Here is a 24,088-nt window from a genome sequence, read left to right as displayed (position 1 = left end):
TGAATCACTGATGGGATAATATTTTCACAGCTGATTTGTTTTTCTTCTCCAAATTTGTATATTTTCTTTCTTATTTCCAGATTACACAAGCATCTTCACTCTGTGACACAGAAGATTTTCACATGCACAATCCAGGATCAAGTCAGGAAACAGCTAGTATGTGTTGCCACCTACTATAGGAAATTTTATTTTATTTTGTGCATTGTGAGTAATGAAGGAAAGAAATAAAACAAATGGAAATTTTTTAATGTTTTAAACTGGCAGCCTATATGAGCTACTTAATTTTTTCCTCCTTCCCTCTTATTTGATGCATATTAAAACTGACTCATTCAATATACCTGATATAAAATTTGCTTTTCTTTCACATTTCTTTATATAATTCATTCATCTAATCACCAATTTAAGGAATAACTGCACTTTTTAAAAATTTAGATCAACTGTAAATTGTTCTTCCTCCTGATAGGATATTTGAAAGATCCATTTAATAAACCTTCTAAGACAGATAGTGAGGAGTACCTCTTGCAAAAAAAGAAAATTTCTTTTCATTTTAAACTATTAGATTAGGTAATTTAAGACTATGCAGGTGACTCTCAAGACATAGCACAATATGTGTATTTGCTCTTCATGTTATTGGCCTATTGATTTTGTAAACTTATAGACAATTTTGCTCTTTTGAACTTAACATTTATTGTTCTACTTTAGAATATTTTACATATTTGCCCATATTTGTTCAAAAGGGTTATTCAAAACCAAAAGTTATGAGTTACTAGCTTTCATTATTATGGCATATACAGATTTTCCTTATTATTAAATATAACTTTTTGTTTCCTTTTTTAGCATACTAACCAGACTGGTACTTCCCCACATTCCTGGAATATGAATGAATGAGCCCAGAGTCCATGAACTGACAAGCCAGTAAACCATCTTGTCCTGTAATGCTGCTGGAAAAAAATCTATTCATGGCACACTGATTCTGAGCTGCACCACTGATCATTCAGCTTTATGAGTAAATTTTTCTCTCAGATACAAATTCACACAGCTCTTGTTCTTGGCCATACCAAATTTTAAATGGAGCTTAAAATTTCTGATTCTGTAAAATACAGTGGGAAGTTCACTGCAAGTGGACAAACCTTAATATTACTGTTGACTTCCTTGATTGTGAACTATGCAACCTCTCTGAACCACAGGTTCCTTTCTTGTAAAATTCAATTAATAAATACCACTCATATATATCTCATTGGTAGGAATTTTATAAGATTTATGGATTAAAGTAGGAGCTCTTAGTAAGTGTATTGTTTTGTGATTTTTTACAAATTCTAGTTACTTCATTTTCAGATAATGTGGAAGTTATGGGTTTTGTTTTCATCAAAGTTAACATCAAACAACTAATTTTCATGTGGCAAATAATTCATCTTCTCTTGGGAAGGAACCTCTCCTCTACCTTCAGGCTGTCTCCTATCTGGAACCAGTGAACTATCTCCTACTGGCCACTGGAAATTTGTGATTAACCTGGAAATGGAAATTTCTCAAAAAATGTTTGTTTTGCAGAAGTTTAAAACAGTTACCCTCTGCAATAGATCTCATTTAAATTTTATATCATACTTGGATTTTTCTTAAGCCATTTTTAAACACAGACCACAGGCCCTGAAGCCAGAGAAAACCGAATAAAAATCCCATCTTTTCTGCTTACTAGCTGCATAACATTGTGCAAGATGCATATTCTTTATGAATCTAATTTTTCAAACTCATTAAATGAGAATAACTGCACCTACCATTCAGGTGTTTGTCATGATTAAATGAGATAGCTTATGTAAAAATATTCACTCTGGGCTTTCATCAAATATTAACTCCCTTTCGACTTTGCCATTCTGGCTTTGACATATGTTGCTGAGTAACAACTTTTTAAATTTCTTGAATCTTAGAAGTCAAGTTATTCAGTGTTATAACCAACAAAGTTTACCTTGTATTTTGGATATTTGCTTTAGTCTAATAAGCTCTAGAATATCTGAATGAATATCAATTTCCTTTTAAAGTTTTGACATGGAAACATAACATGTGATTGAAATGTATAGGTAGATAATTTCAAGACATTTGAAATTTCTCTTAATATTATTTAAAAATATATTCTCCTTGGCAGAATTGTTGAATCTAGCACTATTCCTATATTCAGTTTGGTCATAACCCATGTCATACCTGAATCTTTATCCATGTTTCAAGATCAAGATAACCCTGTATAATATGGATGACGTGAAGTCTAAAGTTTTTGAATTGGTGAGGATCTTTGGATTTCCAAAAGATGAAGCTCTATCCATTGCTAACTATTCTGGAGGGGAGTAAATTTTAATGTAGGGCATGGTAACTTAGGAGACAGGTTTCATGAAGAAATAAGGGGAATGTTCCCTTTCTTGGGTTTTAACCTGAGGCTGGAGACTTCAGAGAAGCAGAACCCTCTCAGAAGCTTAGAGAGGTAGCCAGGGTGGAGCTGTAGAAGATGGCCTTTTAAAGAGCAGTGACATTGTATGGGTCTAAGCAATTAGTTGTAAATTGCCCTCTTTCTCATTTCTGTTTTATTTTCCCTAGAACATCCATTAACTCTAATTAAGCTTTAAAGGTTGGTCTTTCTTATTTCATAAGAGACTAAAGGTAAGGGCATGTTGTATACCTGAACAATATTTTAAAAAGGAATAGTTCTTATCATCTATCCTGAGAGTAGAGCTGGCAGCCAGGGTCATGGCAACCACAAGAACAGCTTGGCAGTGCACTCTCATTGCAGCAAGGGCAGTGGGTGGTGGCCTGTCAGGAAGGGGAGAGAAGCTGGATCAATAGAACATGGGGAAATAGTTTTTGAGGTGTGGTTTGCAAACCACTCAGACAAACCTGTGAATGTATTTAAAGGTCTAATTATAAGCAAAAAAGGCAGTGGATGCACCTAGTTTTGAAACTTGAATGACATATTAAGTAAATGAAATTCATTTGTAAGTTGCCTTGAATTAACATTTTAACATCTTTAGGGAGAGTAAAGGAAAACCCAGTTCAGTTATGAGTTGTTTTTTAATAATCTTGGAAGTGAAGTATTTTAAGCAAGGTCATAAAGATTTGTAATACCTTGCCACTAAGGAAAAAAAATGTGTTTTCCAGATTGGGAATTTCTTAAATAAAAGGTTTGAGTGGGAGAAGAGACTACAGAAAGAGTATGACAATACTTTGATTTCTATGCTGGGAATGTGGCACTGTTGAGAGAGGAAATTCCAGAGACGCTCTTTGCTGAAGGTCATGGAAGACAGTTTGCAAAACTTTTTGATATAAAGACAGGTACATACTCAAAGCATTTAAGCAGCATAATTAATGGCATCTAAAATAGCAAAATTTGTTCATTGTTCCTTAAACAGTTTATTTTCTAGCCTATGTGATGGTATTTCCCTAGCAAGTATGTACTGCTTTGTTTGGCCCATAATGATTATTTTTCTCTCTTTCCAATGAGCTCACAATAAACATTTTGTTAGGACACTTGTATGCACTGAAGTATTAGGAAGCTAGCCATGTTTTATGCTTCTTAGATTTTACACAGAGAATTACAAAGACTACTTAAAGTTTCATAATGTTTCTTTAAAAAAAATCCCACTAAATATTAAACTCAGTATTTGCATTGGCTCTTTTCTAGGGGCAGAATCTCAAAAGGCTGAAGTCACATTGAATTTTGGTTTTGGAAGTTTTCTTAGATATACTTTTGTCTGATTCCCTTTCTCATTCAAGAATGGTTTCTGCATTATCTCTAATTTTTCTTGTATTTAAACATTATACTTCTTATTTGTATAAGTAGTACTTTCAATTTGGGGCAACAACTCCAGTAAAATTTGACTTTCACAGTTGCCTAAAATTTATTAGCTTTATGAGGCTTAAGCTATTAATCTTCAAATTACTCTCAGCAAAAACCACGATAAGTTCTAACACTAGCTTGACTCTGTTGGAGATTCACCAGTCTCTCATGAATGATGGTTAATCCCTCTTATCTATGGAAAGTAGAGCCCAGTGACCTCTAAGATCTATGCCAACTTTAAATTCTCTGGTTAACTGGAAGCCTGTAGTCTTTGGGCATGTTTAGATTTGATGACACCAGGACTATGTCCTTATTGTGTGAGAGAATCAATGAATGTATGGAAATGCTTAGGGGTCATTATTGGTAGATCCACATCTTCTGTCTTTACTATATGATTATTTGTGATGCTGTTTTGGTTTCTTCTCTATCATTGGTAAGAATTGATGTTAATGGAGAGAAACCAGTGACACAACATAACTCTATACATGCTTTAACTATAGGGGGTGCTCAGGGATACAGCAGGATGTAAACTGTAAGCTCTGATGAGAAATAGTGGTCCTGGCACAAGCACAGGGATTTAATCAGGAAGGATGTTGAAGCATAATCTCTCTCTCTCTCATTCTTTTTTATTTTTTAACATTTAGTTAGGTTTTATTTTTTCCCACTTGATTTTACTGATGCCTTATAGTTGTACATGGTGATGTGACTGGTTGTTGCATATTTGTATGTGCACACAATATAAAAATATAATTTGGCCAATATCACTCTCTCCAGCAGTCTTCCCCCTTCCTCCCTGTTATCCACCCCTTGGTCCTTTTCCTCTACTGATCTACCTTTGATTTTTATGATATCTGCCCTCACTTTTCTTTTCCTCTTTCCTCTCCAGTTTTCACATATGAGAGAAAACATATGACTGTTGATCTTATGAGTTTGACTCACTTCGTTTACTGTAATGTCTCTAGTACCATCCATTTTTGTGCAAATAACATAATTTCATTCTTCTTTATGGATGAGTAAACTCCATTGTGTGTATACATCACATTTTCCTTATTCATTCTTCTGTTGATGAACACCTAGGCTGGTTCCATAGTTTGGTTCTTGTGAATTGTGCTACTATAAACATGGGTATGCATGTATCACTATAATATGATGACTTTAATTCTTTAGTATAAATGCCAAGTGGTAAGCTAAGTCATATGATGGTTTGATGCCTTGGCCTTTTTAGAATCTCCATACTAAATATGCATTGTGGTTGAACTAACTTACAATCCCACTAACAGTGTTAACAGTGTTCTTTTTTCTCCTTATCCTCTCCGACGTTTATTAATAATTTTATTTTTGATGACTGCCATTCTGACCGGTGTGAGATGAAGTTTGAGTGTAAGTTTTAATTTGCATTTCCTTAATTGCTAATGATGTTGAGCATTTTTTTCATATATTTGTTGGCCATTTGTATTTCTTCTTTTAAGAGGTGTCTGTTTCATTCATCTGCCTATTTGTTAATTGGGTTATTTTATTTTTTTGGTGTAGATTTTGAGTTCTTCATATATTCTAAATATTAATCGTCTATCAAAAGAGTAGCTAGCAAAATTTTTCTCCCATTCTGTGGGTTCTCTCTTCATATTCTTAATTGTTTCCTTTTCTGTGCAAAAGTTTTTAATTTGATGCCATTCTCTTTATTAACACATGACATTATTTTCTGATTTTTTTAGTGATCCTATTGAGAAAGTCAATGACTGTGCCTATATGCTGGAATGTTGACGCTACATTTTCTTTTAGGAGTTGCATAGTTATATGGTCAAACTTCTAGGTCTTTGGTCCATTCTGAGTTGATTTTTGAGCAGAGTGTGAGATAAGGGATTAGTATCATTCTTCTACATTTGCATAAAGAGTTGTCCCAGCACCATTTGTTAAAAAGGTGTTCTTTTCTCCAATGCATGCTTTTGGCACCTTAATCAAGGATCAGATGAATGTATATTGTACTCTGTATTGTGGGACTATATGTCTCTTTTGGTGCCAGTACATGAAGTTTTTGTTACTATAGCTGTGTAGTATAATTTGAAGATAGGTATTGTGATACTTCCAGCATTTTTTTTTATTATTATTTGGCTTAGAATCATGAAGTATAATCTCTAATGGACTCATGGTAGGGTCTTCTTCTCCCATCTATTTAGCTCTCTTCATATCTCTTTTGTCTACTTGGACCTGGTGGAGTTTTTAGTCTACTCAGCCCAATCCTATGTTAAACCCTGATAACTTGGTAGAGATGACTTTCAGTGCTGTATTTCAACACTATTTTCACCAACTATTCACTGGAATGCCCATTGCTGTGTGGCAGGGTGCTAGAGTCATAACATGCTCCATCTTATTGTTTTCCTTGTCATGAACCTATGAAGTGGACACTAACTCCAGTTCGTAGTTATCTCCAGTTTATATGTCAGTATAGTTTACATACTGACATATTGAGAATATTAAATAATATGTTCAAATTGCACAGCTAACTAGTGGAACAGTTATACTTTGACCCAGTGGAACTCCTATAGTAATTTCTATTGCTATCATAAAAAATTACTACAAGCTTAGTGAATTAAAGCAAAAAAAATTATCTTACATTTCCATTGGTCACAAATTCGATATGGGTCCGACTGATCAAAAATAAATATATCTGTAGAGTTTATTTCACTTTCTGGAGGTTTCATAGGAGAATCGAGTTTGTTGTCTTTCCAGTTTTTAGAAGCCACCTGCATTCCTTGACTTGTAGCCCCCTTTTCCATCTTCAAAGCTAATAATATAGCATCTATTATCACATCTCTTTCTTACATTGATATGAAATGGTTCTCAGTGCTTAAAGTCCTAAGTAAGCAGATTGGATCCTGGATAATTTACACCTCTTGTTTGTTAATTTAATCACAAATGTGAAGTCCCATTGTTATATAAAATAACTTGTTCAGTGGCCTACTTGTATGTCCTACTTCTGGGCTCAGCACATAACTGTCGGGGGGCATTATTCTACCTATACTTTTTGATTTTTCTTCTATAAACCTATTGCTTTAGACCACTTACCAGCTTTGTTTAATTTTTATTTTTTTTTACAATCCCAGCCTCTAATCCACTCATGACAAATGGTGAATATTCAATAAATATTTTTAGAAGATTAATAAATATATAAAGTTCTAGAATTTGGACATGTTGTTTCTCTACACATAAATGAACTAATTATGATTGATTCAAGGGGTAATTGTTTGTAACATCACTCAGACTCTTAAATTGGGAGATAAAGGTTAATCAGTTTTCTCAGAAGAGCAGAGATGTGTATTTGGTGTGCAGTTGAAGTAACAAGATGAGCTCTTGCTGGACAGCCGGGCTAATTAGTTGACAGCATTACTAATGCATGTGTTATCAGGAGTATTGTGAATACAACTGATCTCTGCTTTCAGGGTGATCCCTTTGGTTCTGGAATTCTTCTGGGAACAAAATATTTGGAAACTTCAAATATGCTAAAAAATTCAAATGGAAAACACTGATGAAGTTTTGCTCATGATAAGCTATTTTTTTTTGGGGGGGGGGTGGTTCAAGTGAAGATTGGGCATAAGCAATTAGTAAAGATGCCAGAAAATAAAACCCTTATGGATGCAAATTAATTGGAGTCAGTGGGAATACTGCAGGAATGCTTCTTTGAATTAAATTCTTGATAGTGGCTAGCAAAAAATATCTGACAATTTGGCAAAATGTATATGTATTTTTTTTTCTATTAGGTTTAGCTGTGTTGGAAGTGGAGGAGGAAATGTGGATGAAAGGATTAAACAAAGGTGAGCTACCTGATATATCCATACTAGTAGTCTGATTGCTGAAATTTGACCATGGGGTTGGAGCCAATAGGCTCCCTTCATACTACTATAAGCAAACACAATCAGTATTAAACTAATTCTTAGACAAAGAGTAAAATTATATCAATGATCATTGTGAGTACATAACAAAATAATACCTTCTCTAGGATTTGGCATCTTTATGTAATTAAGAGATCTCATTTGAACAGGAAGTGAAAGATGGCACAGTGCCTTTGGCAGGATTTCAAAATGCCCAATGTTTCTTTTTGACTTCCTCCAGTTCCCCCCAGTGACAGGTATCTATAGGTATCACACAAAACAAAACAGGCAGTTGAGTAAGGCAGCAATCTACAAAGGAGAGATGTGTGCCTTTAACAAAAAAACTGAAGGTGCAAATTTGGGCTTCCCAAAACGGAGATAAATATATGCATTTCTCAGTGGTACTGAGAAATAACTGTGAACATAACATCAATGTCACTTCAAATTACTTACTGCTTGAATTAGGGGTGGCAAATGTTTTATTAATAAACAAGTAGTTAAGGTAGGCGGGCCTGCGACCCACCGGCAGAAGAGGAGCAGCGGCCTGCTGAGAGGCAGAGCCGCCCCCTCCCCCTGCGCCGGCAAGGTAGAGGGAACTGTGACCACCCACAGAGCAGGCCCAGCGGCCTGCTGAGGGGCAGAGCCGCCCCCCACTCCCCGCGCCTGCCTGGTAGGCGGATCTGTGACCACGGACAGAAAAGGCCCAGTGGCCCTCGGCGGGACAGAGCTTCCAATCACTCCTGCAAGGTAGGCGGGCCTGCGACCCACCTGCAGAAGAGGAGCAGAGGCCTGCTGAGAGGCAGAGCCGCCCCCTCCCCCCGCAACTGCAAGGTAGACGGAACTGTGACCACCATCAGAACAGGCCAGACCTGCAACCGACAGAACAGGCCCAGTGGCCTGAGGAAGGGTAGAGCCGCCCCGCCCCCCGCGCCTGCAAGGTAGGCGGACCTGCGACCCACTGGCAGAACAGCCCCAGAGGCCTGCAGAGGGGCAGTGCCGCTGCCTGCGCCTGCAAAGTAGGCAGAACTGCGACCACCGACAGAACAAGCCTAGCGGCCTGCAGAGGGACAGAGCCGCCGCCCGCGCCTGCAAGGTAGGCGGACCTCCTACCGACCAACAGAGCAGGCCCAGTGGCCTGCCAGCATGGTAGGCACATTGCCCCAGTTGGAGGAGGGGTAGAGCCGCCGCCCGCGCCTGCGAGGGAAACTTTGCAACTATACAAGACCAATATAAATATATAGGGGGAAAATTCAATAGCACAACAGTTTCACCAAGTAGAAAGGAACGTGAACAGTATGAAGAGACAAGGAAAGAAAGGACCACAAGCAATGCAGGTCAACTCAACGTTAGAAGAGGTAATAGCTGCAGCAGATGGAATGTCAGATAAAGAATTCAGGATATACATGCTTCAGATGATCTGGAGTCTCAAGGAAGACATCAGACAGCAAAATCAGACAATGAAAGATCACTTCAACAATGAATTACATAAACAAATCCAAGAAGCAAAAGATCAACTATACAGGGAGATAGAGGTTATAAAAAACAAACAAACAGAAATCCTAGAAATGCAGGAAGCAATAAACCAACTTAAAAACTCAATTGAGAATACTACCAGCAGAGTAGAACACTTAGAAGATAGAACATCAGACAATGAAGATAAAGTATTTCAACTTGAAAAGAACATAGACAGCTCAGCAAGACTGTTAAGAAACCATGAGCAGAACATCCAAGAAATATGGGATAACATCAAGAGACCAAATTTAAGAGTCATTGGGATACAGGAAGGGACAGAGTTTCAAACCAAAGGAATGAGCAATCTATTCAATGAAATAATACGAGAAAACTTCCCAGACTTGAAGAATGAGACAGAACCCCAAATCCTAGAAGCCTACAGGACGCCGAATGTGCAAAATCATAAGAGACCCACACCTAGACACATTATAATGAAGATGCCCAACATACAGAATAAGGAGAGAATTTTAAAAGCTACAAGAGAAAGGAAGCAGATCACATTTAGGGGTAAGCCAATCAGGATAACAGCTGATCTTTCAACACAGACTCTGAAAGCTAGAAGATCCTGGAATAACATATTTCAAACACTGAAAAAAATGGGTTCCAACCAAGAATTGTGTTTCCAGCGAAATTAAGCTTCAGGATGGAAGATGAAATTAAAACCTTCCACGATAAACAAAAGTTAAAAGAATTTGCAGCTAGAAAACCATCTCTTCTAAACATCCTTGGCAAAACATTACAGGAAGAGGAAATGGAAAATAACAATGAAAACCAACAGTGGGAGGTAGGACAGTAAAGGGGGGAAAAATAATCAAAGAGGAAAACAAACCATGTTTAGTAACATAAATAAACAAATATGGCTGGAAGAACAACACATATCTCAATAATAACCCTAAATGTTAATGGCTTAAACTCACCAATCAAGAGACACAGGCTAGTAGAATGGATCACAAAACAAGACCCAACAATATGCTGCCTACAGGAGACGCATTCGATAGGAAAAGACATACATAGGCTGAAGGTGAAGGTTGGGAAAAATCATATCACTAATATGGACTTTGGAAACAAGCAGGAGTGTCCATACTCATATCAAATAAAATAGATTTCAAGCCAAAGTTAATCAAAAGGGATAAAGAGGGACACTACATACTGCTCAAGGGAACCATACACCAACAAGACATAACAATCATAAATATATATGCCCCAAACAATGGTGCAGCTATGTTCATCAAACAAACTCTTCTCAAGTTCAAGAGTCTAATAGACCACCATACAATAATCATGGGAGACTTCAACACACCTCTCTCGCCACTGGACAGATCTTCCAAACAAAAGTTGAATAAGGAAACTATAGAACTCAATAACACAATTAATAACCTAGACTTAATTGACATATATAGAATATACCACCCAACATCAAGCAGTTACACTTTTTTCTCAGCAGCACATGGATCCTTCTCAAAAATAGATCATATATTATGTCACAGGGAAACTCTTAAACAATACAAAGGAGTAGAGATAATACCATGCATCCTATCTGATCATAATGGAATGGAACTGAAAATCAACGATAAAAGAAGGAAGGAAAAAGAATACATCACTTGGAGAATGAACAATAGGTTACTGAATGATCAATGGGTTATAGAAGACATCAAGGAGGAAATTAAAAAATTCTTAGAGATTAATGAAAACACAGACACAACATATCGGAATCTATGGGACACATTGAAAGCAATTCTAAGAGGAAAATTCATTTCTTGGAATTCATTCCTTAAAAAAAGAAAAAACCAACAAATAAATGATCTCATACTTCATCTCAAAATCCTAGAAAAAGAAGAGCAAAACAACAGCAAAAGAAGTAGAAGGCAAGAAATAATTAAAATCAGAGCTGAAATTAATGAAATCAAAACAAAAGAAACAATTGAAAAAATTGACAAAACTAAAAGTTGGTTCTTTGAAAAAATAAACAAAATCGACAGACCCTTAGCCATGCTAGCGAAAAGAAGAAGAGAGAGAACTCAAATTACTAGCATACGGGATGAAAAAGGCAATATCACAACAGACACTTCAGAAATACAGAAGATAATCAAAAACTATTTTGAATCCTTATACTCCAATAAATTAGAAGATAGTGAAGGCATAGATAAACTTCTTAAGTCATATGATCTGCCCAGATTGAGTCAGGAGGATATAGAAAACCTAAACAGACCAATATCAATTGAGGAAATAGAAGAAACCATCAAAAGACTACCAACCAAGAAAAGCCCAGGACTGGATGGGTATACAGCAGAGTTTTACAAAACCTTTAAAGAGGAACTAATACCAATACTTTTCAAGCTACTTCAGGAAATAGAAAAAGAGGGAGAACTTCCAAATTCATTCTATGAGGCCAACATCACCCTGATACCTAAACCAGACAAAGACACTTCAAAGAAAGAAAACTACAGACCAATATCCCTAATGAACCTAGATGCAAAAATCCTCAATAAAATTCTGGCGAATCGGATACAAAAACATATCAAAAAAATTGTGCACCATGATCAAGTAGGATTCATCCCTGGGATGCAAGGCTGGTTTAATATATGGAAATGAATAAATGTTATTCACCACATCAATAGACTTAAAAATAAGAACCATATGATCATCTCGATAGATGCGGAAAAAGCATTCGACAAAGTACAGCATCCCTTTATGTTCAAAACTCTAGAAAAACTAGGGATAACAGGAACATACCTCAATATTGTAAAAGCAATCTATGCTAAGCCTCAGGCTAGCATCATTCTGAATGGAGAAAAACTGAAGGCATTCCCTCTAAAATCTGGAAAAAGACAGGGATGCCCTCTCTCACCACTTCTGTTCAACATAGTTCTCGAAACACTGGCCAGAGCAATTAGACAGACGAAAGAAATTAAAGGCATCAAAATAGGAAAAGAAGAACTTAAATTATCACTATTTGCAGATGACATGATTCTATACCTAGCAGACACAAAAGGGTCTACAAAGAAACTATTAGAGCTAATAAATGAATTCAGCAAAGTGGCAGGATATAAAATCAACACGCATAAATCAAAGGCATTCCTGTATATCAGTGACAAATCCTCTGAAATGGAAATGAGGACAACCACTCCATTCACAATATCTTCAAAAAAAATAAAATACTTGGGAATCAACCTAACAAAAGAGGTGAAAGACTTATACAATGAAAACTACAGAACCCTAAAGAGAGAAATAGAAGAAGATGTTAGAAGATGGAAAAATATACCCTGTTCATGGATAGGCAGAACTAACATCATCAAAATGGCGATATTACCAAAAGTTCTCTATAGGTTTAATGCAATGCCAATCAAAATCCCAACGGCATTTCTTGTAGAAATAGAGAAAGCAATCATGATATTCATATGGAAAAATAAACGACCCAGAATAGCAAAAACAACTCTAAGCAGGAAGTGTGAATCAGGCGGTATAGCGATACCAGACTTCAAACTATACTACAGAGCAATAGTAACAAAAACAGCATGGTACTGGTACCAAAACAGGCGGGTGGACCAATGGTACAGAATAGAGGACACAGAAACCAATCCACAAAACTACAACTACCTTATATTTGATAAAGGGGCTAAAAGCATGCAATGGAGGAAGGATAGCATCTTCAACAAATGGTGCTGGGAAAGCTGGAAATCCATATGCAACAAAATGAAACTGAATCCCTTTCTCTCGCCATGCACAAAAGTGAATTCAAAATGGATCAAGGAGCTTGATATCAAATCAGAGACACGCCGTCTGATAGAAGAAAAAGTTGGCTACGATCTACATACTGTGGGGTCGGGCTCCAAATTCCTCAATAGGACACCCATAGCACAAAAGTTAATAACTAGAATCAACAAATGGGACTTACTCAAACTAAAAAGTTTTTTCTCAGCAAAAGAAACAATAAGAGAGGTAAATAGAGAGCCTACATCCTGGGAACAAATCTTTACTCCTCACACTTCAGATAGAGCCCTAATATCCAGAGTATACAAAGAACTCAAAAAAATTAGACAATAAGAGAACAAACAACCCAATCAACAAATGGGCCAAGGACCTGAACAGACACTTCTCAGAGGAGGACATACAATCAATCAACAAGTACATGAAAAAATGCTCACCATCTCTAGCAGTCAGAGAAATGCAAATCAAAACCACCCTAAGATACCATCTCACTCCAGTTAGATTGGCAGCCATTATGAAGTCAAACAACAACAAGTGCTGGCGAGGATGTGGGGAAAAGGGTACACTTGTACATTGCTGGTGGGACTGCAAATTGGTGCAGCCAATTTGGAAAGCAGTATGGAGATTTCTTGGAAAGCTGGGAATGGAGCCACCATTTGACCCAGCTATTCCCCTTCTCGGTCTATTCCCTAAAGACCTAAAAAGAGCATGCTACAGGGACACTGCTACATTGATGTTCATAGCAGCACAATTCACAATAGCAAGACTGTGGAACCAACCTAGATGCCCTTCAATAGATGAATGGATTAAAAAAATGTGGCATTTATACACAATGGAGTATTACTCTGCATTAAAAAATGACAAAATCATAGAATTTACAGGGAAATGGATGGCATTAGAGCAGATTATGCTAAGTGAAGCTAGCCAATCCCTAAAAAACAAATGTCAAATGTCTTCTTTGATATAAGGAGAGTAACTAAGAACAGAGTAGGGTCGAAGAGCATGAGAAGAAGATTAACATTAAACAGGGATGAGAGGTGGGAGGGAAAGGGAGAGAGAAAGGAAATTGCATGGAAATGGAAGGAGACCCTCAGAGTTATACAAAAGTACATACAAGAGGAAGTGAGGGGAAAGGGAAAAATAATACAAGGGGGACAAATGAATGTCAGTAGAGGGGGCAGAGAGAGAAGTGGGGAGGGGAGGGGAGGGGAGGGGGGATAGTAGAGGATAGGAAAGGCAGCAGAACACAACAGACACTAGTGTGGCAATATGTAAATCAATGGATGTGTAACTGATGTGATTGTGCAATCTGTATATGGGGTAAAAATGGGAGCTCATAACCCACTTGAATCAAAGTGTGAAATATGATATATCAAGAACTATGTAATGTTTTGAACAGCCAACAATAAAAATAAAATAAAATAAAATAAACAAGTAGTTAGAGCATTATTTGTTCCCAACTATCAGCGTCTGAGAAGGCAGGGGAGGCCAAGCTGAAACATTTGACAAGAAAAATGATTTACTAATTTAATGTGACTGACATTCCTGGTGATGAAAGGGACTCTACCCTGTAGCATTGGGAGCAGCTGTAGGGAGGTGTTTCTTCTGGGTGGAGGTTATAGAGGTCCTAGGAGCCCTGACTTTGTCAGGATAGGGGTTCCTCACAGGAGTGAGAGCCTGATGGTATAGTTAGTGGACATAGGGGAATGGTGATGAGGAATTGGAGAGAGGGGGATAGAAGAGGGAGAGGATGGTAGAGAGAGATTGGGAGGGAGACAGGGGAGGGGGGAAGAGGGGAGAAGGAGGAGGGATAGAGAGAGAGAGACAGGAAAGAGAGAGAAAGAGATTTACTGTTTCATTTGGTGCAGAATATGATTTAGGAACTGTGCACTCATCTATTATGAGCTGGCAAATCAATGACTGCAAAGCCCTTGGAAGGTAGTAAGTTTTATATAAAGTTAAATAATAAGAATGCTGGAATTTAGTTGAGGATTGCTGCCAAATATAGCCTTCCAGCAAAAAGCTGGAAGTTTGTTTGAAGAAGAGTGGTGGTTGACTTTTGGAGCCTCACTGTAAACCTCACATGGATTCCCCATAGGTAGAGCTGGGGGTGGTGATGAGGACCATCTTATTGTGCTGTCATTATGGGTGTTGCAGCCCATGGGTCACTTTTAACTACTCTGAATTCTTTGCACTTCATTAAAACTGGTCTGCTATGACACATTGGCATGAATGAAACTTCCTAATTAAGGGTTGTGCTGACTAAGATTTATCAGCTCAGAGCTATCATAACAAAGTCCTTGCGAAGACATCAGATGACATCAGACACTTACTAACAACAGAAACGTTGCCTCCTGCAGAAAGCTTTGACTTTTGTTAGCCTTCTGCTCCACTTGCTTCTTCTGTACTGGAACAAGATGTCATTCTGACACTTTTTCACCTTGTAACTTCTCTTTGAAGAGAAAAAAAAAAGAGAGAAAATATATATATATTATATATATATATATATATATTTTCCCTAAACTCCTTTTGCCACTTTAAGGTCTATGATATTCCTCCACTTGCTTTTATTTTTTAAGAGAGAATAGCTCCTCCCATTTAGAATATATAATTACTAGCATATTAATATGTCAATTTTAGTTGCTAAATAAATTCTTATTGCAAAAACAGCTGTAGCCCAACAATATTGCAATAGTGTATTCTTAAGCAAGCAGCAAAGTTGCTTGAATGTGCGCACATAAATATTAATTAAGAAGAGAAACAAGACAGCAACGAAACAGTTTATATTAATTATTTGGCTTGTTTTCAAATTTGGTCTGACTTTCTATTTCAGAAGCTCATGGAACAATCTGTCTGAGCCTATTTATGCAGAGAAGGTGTCTAAAAGCCAGTGACTAAGTTTAGTGTTAAGTCCTCCTGAGAAGGAATTTTTTTTTTCTTCCTTGCTAATCTGGGCCCCTGATGAGGCAGAGAAGAGTTATTTTGATTTTCTTTGTTTAGCCAGATGGTTCTTCTGGACAAGCTGTCAGGGGGATTCCCAGGGCTTTTTGGCTCTAATTGGGACCTGTTTTCCAACAATTGTTGACTCACAGAACTTCCCAGAGTTTTGTAGTGCTGAAGAGCTCAGATAGTTCCCATTAGAAAGAAAAGCAGAGTGTAAATACAGTAGCTTCTCAACCTTCTCAGCAACTCCCTGGGAAGGCCCACTGTCTGTAGGAGGTCAATATCTAGAAGCAGATAATGTAGAATTCATCTAATCCTCCCATGCTCCTCCTCCCTACCCGACTATGAGTCAGCCTCCTTATATCAGAGAAAACATTCTGCATTTGTTTTTTGGGGATTGGCTGACTTCACTTAGCATTATCTTCTCCAATGCCATCCATTTACCTGCAAATGCCATAATTTTATTCTCTTTTAATGCTGAGTAAAATTCCATTGTTTATATATGCCACATTTTTTTTATCCACTCATTCATTGAAGGGCATCTAGGTTGGCTCCATACTTTAGCTATTGTGAATTGTGCTGCTATAAACATTGATGTGGCTGTGTCCCTGTAGTATGCTGTTTTTAAGTCCTTTGAATATATTCCGAGGAGAGGGATAGCTGGGTCAAATGGTGGTTCCATTCCCAGATTTCCAAGGAATCTCCATACTGCTTTCCATATTGGCTGTACCAATTTGCAGTCCCACCAATAATGTCTGAGTGTACATTTTCCCCCCATATCCTCTCCAATTACATGAATTCTAGATAGAGAAGAGGGGTGGGAGGGAAAGGAAGGGGGCAGGGGATTAGCAAGGGCAGTGGAATGAGATGGACATCATTATCTAAAGTACATGTATAAAGACTCAAATTGGGTATCAACATACTTTATATATAAACAGAGATATGAAAAATTGTGGTATATATGTGTAATAAGAATTGTAATGCAAAAAAGTACTTATATAAAGGCATGAATTGGCATAAACATACTCTATATACAAAGATATGAAAAATTGTACTCTATATCTGTAATAAGAATTGTAATGCATTCCACTGTCATGTGTTTAAAAAAATAAAATCAATAAAACAAAAAACAAACAAACAAAAAAGAAGCAGATAATGAAGTTCTCACAGTAGCCAAGTGAATCCAGAATTGAACTTTACAGTTTGGTAAAGTTCTAACAAGTTTGATTATTTTTTCATTGTGTGTAATTTTTAATTTGTGTTTTAACCCATGGAAGAATAGAAGTGAGACATGAAGAAGGTAAGTACAAAGTAGCAGCTAATGACAAGTAGGGCGGTAGGAGACAGCAAACTGATGGGAAGTTAGAAAAGACCCCATCTGAGCATACAGAAAATCTGAAAGTCAGTTCTAAACCAGGGAGATTGTGGGGAGAGAAATCCCCATGTCCCCTTCAGCCTCCAAGACATCACCATAAATAGTTTACATTAATATCAACAATCTCTTATCATCAAAAATAGAACTGACTTAACTCTCAAAAGGAAAACTACAAATAGCCAATGAATACATTAAAAATGTTTAGCCACAGATTATTAAAGAGATGCAAATTATACATGATGGCAATATTTATTTATTCATCAAATTGGCAAAGATTTAAAAAACAGTTGATATCTAGTGTCGCCAAAAGGGCAAGGAGGCAGGCATTCTTAGCTATCGCAGTGGAGATAAGAATTAGTATCTCCTTTTGAAGGGTAACTTGGCAGCATCTGCAAAATGCTTTAAAAATGTGTGCACTCTTTGGCCTAGAACCCTCACATTTAAGAATTTATTCCAACAAAATTATCAAATGTATTTGCAATAGTGTATTTCACTTCCAAGATTGTTGGCAGAGATTTGTTTTAGTTTCCAAAGAGGAAAAATATTTTAATAATCTAAAGTCAAATTATGACATATACAAGAAAAATAATACATGGTGACTAAATATGATGTAGAATATATTAATATGAAACAATGTTCCTGATAGATTAAATAGAAAAAAACTAGCAGATTACAAAAAAAATGATGTTTACCTTTGTTTCATTCCTTTTTAACAACAACAAAAAATGTATGTTACTTATCCATTAACATGGGATAAAAAAATTACCATAAGAAATTTGAGGTATTAAAATATTTTCTAAGGTAAAAATTAAAGAGTCTAATTACCATCATATTTTAGTTTAGTAATCAGAAAGGGTGCATCATACTCTAGAATTACATTCTTTTATGTTTTAATAATTCATTCATTTATTTGATTCTCTAGCAACCGGCACTGTTCATATAGCAGTGAACAAAAGCATGTGGTCCCTGCCTTCATGATGCTTACAGTTTGCTCCTGGTGGTGGACATTATTGAAATCACACAGACACATTAAAAATTGCAAATTCTGACAGGGCTTCCCAGCTGCCAAACCCCCAGCCAGTCTGCTGGACCCTGCCAAGAAGCTAAAACTGAGTGGTGGACCTGCAGAGTGACAGCAGGGGTGGGTTGAAGAGCAGTAGGCAAGCACAGTCTGCTGCCACTTGGAACCCACCATGTAGGTATGGTGGTCCTTAGGCCCTGCAAGCCAAGGTGCACAACCTGTCATTCTTCAGGTACCAGGCCTGGACATGGTCCTGATGCCTGCTATAGAAGCACTCTCCATGCAGCACAGCAGTAATCTGCAAGCATGCAGCATCCCACCACCTTAACCACCTGCTTTCTGACCTGCAGCAAGAAAATGGAATTGGGGACGGGTGGAGTGGTTCATGTCTGTAATCTCAGGGGCTCGGAGGCTGAGGCAGATAGATTGCAAGTTCAAAGCCAGCCTCAGCAAAAGTGAGGAGCTAAGCAACTCAGTGAAATCCTGTCTCTAAATAAAAATACAAACTAGGGCTGGAGATGTGGCTCAGTGGTCAAGTGCCCCTGAATTAAATTCTGGGTACCCACCCTAACCCCTCGCCAAAAAAGAATGGAAGTGGGGCAAACATGAATGGAAGTTGGGACTTGAGAGTTGAACATTGTTAGTAATTTTCCAAACCCCAATTAGCCTAAGTTTGTACCAATGGTAGAAAGTGCTATATAAACCCTGAAACCAGCACCTTTGAAAGGAGAAAACCTGCACTCAGGTCCTCTCTATTCTTTAATAAATCCTACTCTTAAATTCACTCATCCTGGTCTGTGGATTTCATTCTTCAAATTCATAAGTCAAGAACCCTGAAAGAAGAAGAAATTGAAAGTGAGCTTCTGGGGTTTGCTTCAAAAGTGGAGGGCATAGCCTGACATTAGGGGCTGCTATGGAGTGTGCTACTTGGCTGTGGAGTCTTGCAGCTCATGCAGACCTACCTGCCAGCAGAAGCAGTGAATCAAGTTTCATTTCAAAACTCTGGTTTCACTGTGACCAGTGTAAATTAGACTACAGAAACCATCATAGAAAATTAGGACAAAGGAGAGCAGCAACAGTGCTATGGAGGGTCCTTGGAGGGCAGGGACACAGAAGATACGCCTGACTGAGAAACCTCTGTGGATTGAGTGACCCAAGTAAGGGACTGTCATATGTGTGGTGTTGTTCCAGGAGTAGATGTGGTGGACGGGTTGCATGGGGACTTGAGCACTTTTTAAGTCTTGTATTTATTTCAAGAGCTACGAGAAGCTTTCAAATATTTCAGGCACAGATATAAATGAACTGCCTTTTTCAAAAGTAATTCTCACTCTTTTTTGAGTAGCACATTCAAGAGGGGCCTGAATGGGAGCAGACAGAGGAGTTGGGATGCTATAAAAGTACATGAAACTAAAATACAGTTTTTCTTGAAACAAGGTGATGTTGCTAGATAATGAGAGATGACACAAGAGGTTGATAAAGCGGTAGATGTGGGGCTGAGGGAGAGGAGAGTAAAAAAGGACAAAAGTTATTTTGTTTGTACTGTTGACTGGCTGGGGTCCCAGCCCAGATCTGGTAGTAGTCTGATTTGGGACATGTTAATCTGAAGTGTTTTTGTGTCACTTAGAGGAACTGTCAAATGATAGATGACAATCATCATGGGGAATGGAAAAAAAAAAAAAGAGGAAACACAGAATTCTCACAGGTTTGACTCTTTATTGTCACCCAACCATAACCCAAGCTATGTGCTATTTATACTTTGTTCCTCTCAAAGTACCATGGATTCATGTTCTTTGAAGGGGGCTTTAACAATATTTTCAAGGAACGCATATATTTAAGGGCTATAATTCATAATGAGCCTCATCATGGGGGTAATAAGGAGACTCAAGTAGAAACTAAAACAGAAGCTGGCATATTTGGTTGTATAATTTGGTTGTTATTATTATTTTCTTTGAGAGCAAGTTATCTATTTACATATTATTTTGTTTAATAATAAAGCCAAATACCTTGTTGTTATTTCAGTATAGAGCTGACATAAGCTTGCTTAGTAAATCAGTGGAAAACTGGATGTATAAATATGTAAATTCAATTTATTTATTCAGTATTCATTGCTTAGGTACACAAATGCCCCACATTTTTGGGGCACTACTGATCATTCTGAAGAGGAGATGATGGTGACGATATAGACTTTTTGGTTGGTTTCAACCACTGCATTGCTTGGCTTTTGAGAAAACAGGTCTGGCCAATGCCTACTTCACTAACTGTGAGAGAGTTTAACCTCTAAGCCTCAGGGGCCTGTATCAGAGAACTGCTCTCATTTCAGCAGCAGGAGGGCAGTCTGAAGGCATGCCCTGGGTCTCTGGGTGTCTTTTCACCATTTTTCTTCAGCCTAGAGTGATAGGAGAAAGTACAAGAGAAGAAGGGAAAAGATGAGTCCACCATTGTTGAATGAAAACAAGAAAAGCAATCAACAGCAAGAACTCTGGCAGATTAAAAAAATATTAGTAATTTCAGCAGTCAATTCATAAACTAAAAGCATCACCTATAAATATACAAAAGTGTCTTAACTTAAATGGCTAATTAACATGTTATATTTTTTTCTTTTCAAATTTACAATAGTAAAAGATTGATATAATTTTGTACTGACAAAGGTAGGGGGAATATATTTACCTATAGTTGATATAAATTGGCACAACCTTTTTAGAAAGAGCAGTGGGAGTCAATGTGGGAGAATATATCAAAATGTTAAAATGTATACGCCATTGTGTCCAGCAATATCCCTTCTAGATATTTGTCATGCTGCCAGTAATGCCTATTATTACTGAGTCCTAATCCTGCCGGGAATTGCTTTGTGCTCATTATGGATTCTAAACTGTAGTTTTATAAAACTCTATGAGATGATTTCTATTATTACCCAGCTTGTGTAGACAAGGAAATAAAGTCATAGTGAAGTTAAATAATTTTCCAAGGTCACATGAATATTGAGCTACAGAAATATGATTCAAAACCTGGAAGTTTAGCTTTGGAGCTCACCCTATGTACCGGCCTTCATTATCTTCTCGTATGTTTGGGCAGAATGTTGAAGATCAGGCTCTCCAGTGGCTTCCCTACCTCTTCTTCTGATCTAATTATAGATGCATCACCAGAATAGCAATAGCACCCTGATTGCAGCAGACTGATAAGTGGGATTCAGAAAAGGGTAGATGTCCTGTGGTTGAGTGTAGAAATTTTGACGTTTCTACATTCTCTCTTTCTGGTCTACCTGACACCTGTCAGATTCTTATACACATGGAAATTCTGTACACGTCTCCTTCAAATGCTGGCCTCTGGGAGGAGTATTGGCACTTTCCTGCTTCCTCTGTCCTTGGTGAGAACACAGACTGAGATGAACCCTTTGAAGTTTTATTCCTGGCTTTATTTGGGCAGAAAGTCATGGTGTTGAAGAGTTGAAGCTCTCCAGTGGCTTCCCTACTTCTTCTTCTGAGCTAATTACAATCATAATGACAATAATGATGAAAATAGTAATACCAATGAGAACCAAGGTGCTTCCTAATTATCCTGCCTATTAAGTAGGCACTGTTGTAAAACCTTTTACATGTAGTGTTTAAATCAATACAAACACATGCACACACACACACAAAACAAAACAAAACAAACAAACAAACAAAAAACCCCGTAGGCATTAATAGTATCTCTATTTTGTGAAGAAGAAGATTGAGAAGCACAATGACATTATTAGACCACTGCTTTAAAGAGAGTTTTTTGGGGAACCCCTGTCATATGCCATATTTAAGACCAAAGATCATGAGGCCTAGCCAGTTTGGGAATGAAGTAGGGGAGGGGAACAGCCGTGGACCACATGATACAGATAACCTCTGTAGGACTAACTAAATGTGAGAAACAATCTTAAATGGGCTTTTAAACTTAGAGAAGTGGAATAATAACAGTGATTTGCTAATAATCATAAAATGATCTATACCAGGTTGTCATGTTGGGAACTACCAGTTTATGGAGGTTGGGAGTATTTCAAGCCTCTCACCCTAGCAAAGGCATAATTGTTTAAAATCTCAACATAAGCATGTTCTTAGGTTAACAGAAAATGAGTTTAAAATTGGAGCTACTTTTAGTGTGGAAATATCCATTTTAATATTAGGATTAGAAGGAAAAATTTTGAGATTTATTAAGAGTCTACAGGGTAGATAAGTTTTTCTACCTTATAGTATTTATTTATCTGAGTAGTATTATTTTATTTTTGTCATTCGTAGATGAAAGAAACCATTTTTTCAGGTAACATGGATGATAAATTTGATAGAACCAACCATATTCTAATTGAAGACCACCAAATGGCCAAGTAATTTTTTCCTCTCTTTTTTTTCTATATTTTAAAAAATAAACTTACATAAATAGCTAGTATTCTCCTCATCTTCTTACAGTCTTGCCCTTATTCAGTGGTCTTACTCTACCAAAGATCAGATATCCTGACTTGTCTCTTTGGGAACTCTAATGTCATACTTGTCACAGGGACAGGCACAGAATATGAGCTCTTATCTCTGGGGCATTTAGCTTCTCATTCGCTAACTTCTGGCTCTGGGATGTATGGTACAAAATAGTTCACCTCTGGGCTCTTATTTTCTTCCACATCTTCCCTTGTGTTTGTCATGTTCACCACCTACCTGATGCCTTCCAGAGGCTCAGTCATCTGCCCTGGAAATAATTGCTTTCTCTCTGTGTCTGTCTTTCTTTCAGGCTGTCTATCTGTCTGTCTCTGTCTCCCTACCTGCTTCCTGGTTCCATCTTCTGAGCTGTTTTTCTCTACCACATTTTTCTGCCATGAGGTTCTGCCTCACCTTGGGTCTATAGTTGTGGAGTCAACCATTTATGAACTGAGTCTTCTGAATCTGTGAGTCCACAAATAAATTTTTTCTTCTTTAAATTTTTTCTCATTAGGTCTTTTGATTATAGCAATGAAAGAGTTTAAAACAATTATTATTTTGACTTTTCCTTAAAACTTATTTTTTATCCTATTCCTTCAGAATCTAGGTATCTGAATGACTAGTTTGGTAACGGCTTTTTCTTTTTTATTTATTTTTACTTTAATTTGTTATATATGACAGTAGGATGCATTACAATTCACATTACACATATAGAGCACAATTTTTCCTATCTCCGGTTATATACAAAGTATATTCACACCATTTGTGTCTTCATACATGTACTTAGGGTAATGATGTCCATCTCATTGCATCTCTTCTACCCCCATGTCCCCTCCCTTCCCCTCACACCCCTTTTCCCTATCTAGAGTTTGAACTTTTTTTCTTTACCCAACAAAGTGTGCCCTTTGTGTAATGAACCCACAGGATGCTTGCATATATGTGTGTATGTGTGTGTATTTATGGAAATAGATTTATGATAAGGAATTGACTCCTGCAATTATGTATAGTGTGGACTGGCAGGCTCAAGACCCAGGAGAGCTGATGGTGCAGTTCCAGTCCAGTCCAGGAGACCCATGATACAGATGAAGTCCAAAGGCTGGCTGCTGGAGAACTCACTCTGCTAGGGGAGGCCACTCTTTTTGTTTAATTCAGATCTTCAAGTGATTAGATGAGGCCCTCCTGTGTCAAGGAAGGCAAACTGCCTTTTTAAAATTAGCAGACAGCAGTGAAGCAGTCACATCAATGTTTATAGGAACTCAACTCACAATAGCCAAGCTGTGAAACCAGCCTAGTTGCCCTTCAATAGATGAATGGATAAAGAAAGTGTAATATAAATAAAACACAATGGCATATTACTCAGCTATAAAGAAGAGTAGAATTATGACATTTTACAGGGAAATGGATGAAACTTGATAC

Source organism: Marmota monax, unplaced genomic scaffold, assembly GCF_021218885.2.
Source record: "Marmota monax isolate L192 unplaced genomic scaffold, Marmota_monax_Labrador192_F-V1.1 WCK01_AAM20220418_F8-fsc00104, whole genome shotgun sequence".
Classification (NCBI taxonomy): Eukaryota; Metazoa; Chordata; class Mammalia; order Rodentia; family Sciuridae; genus Marmota; species Marmota monax.
Note: the sequence above shows the minus strand (reverse complement) of the source record.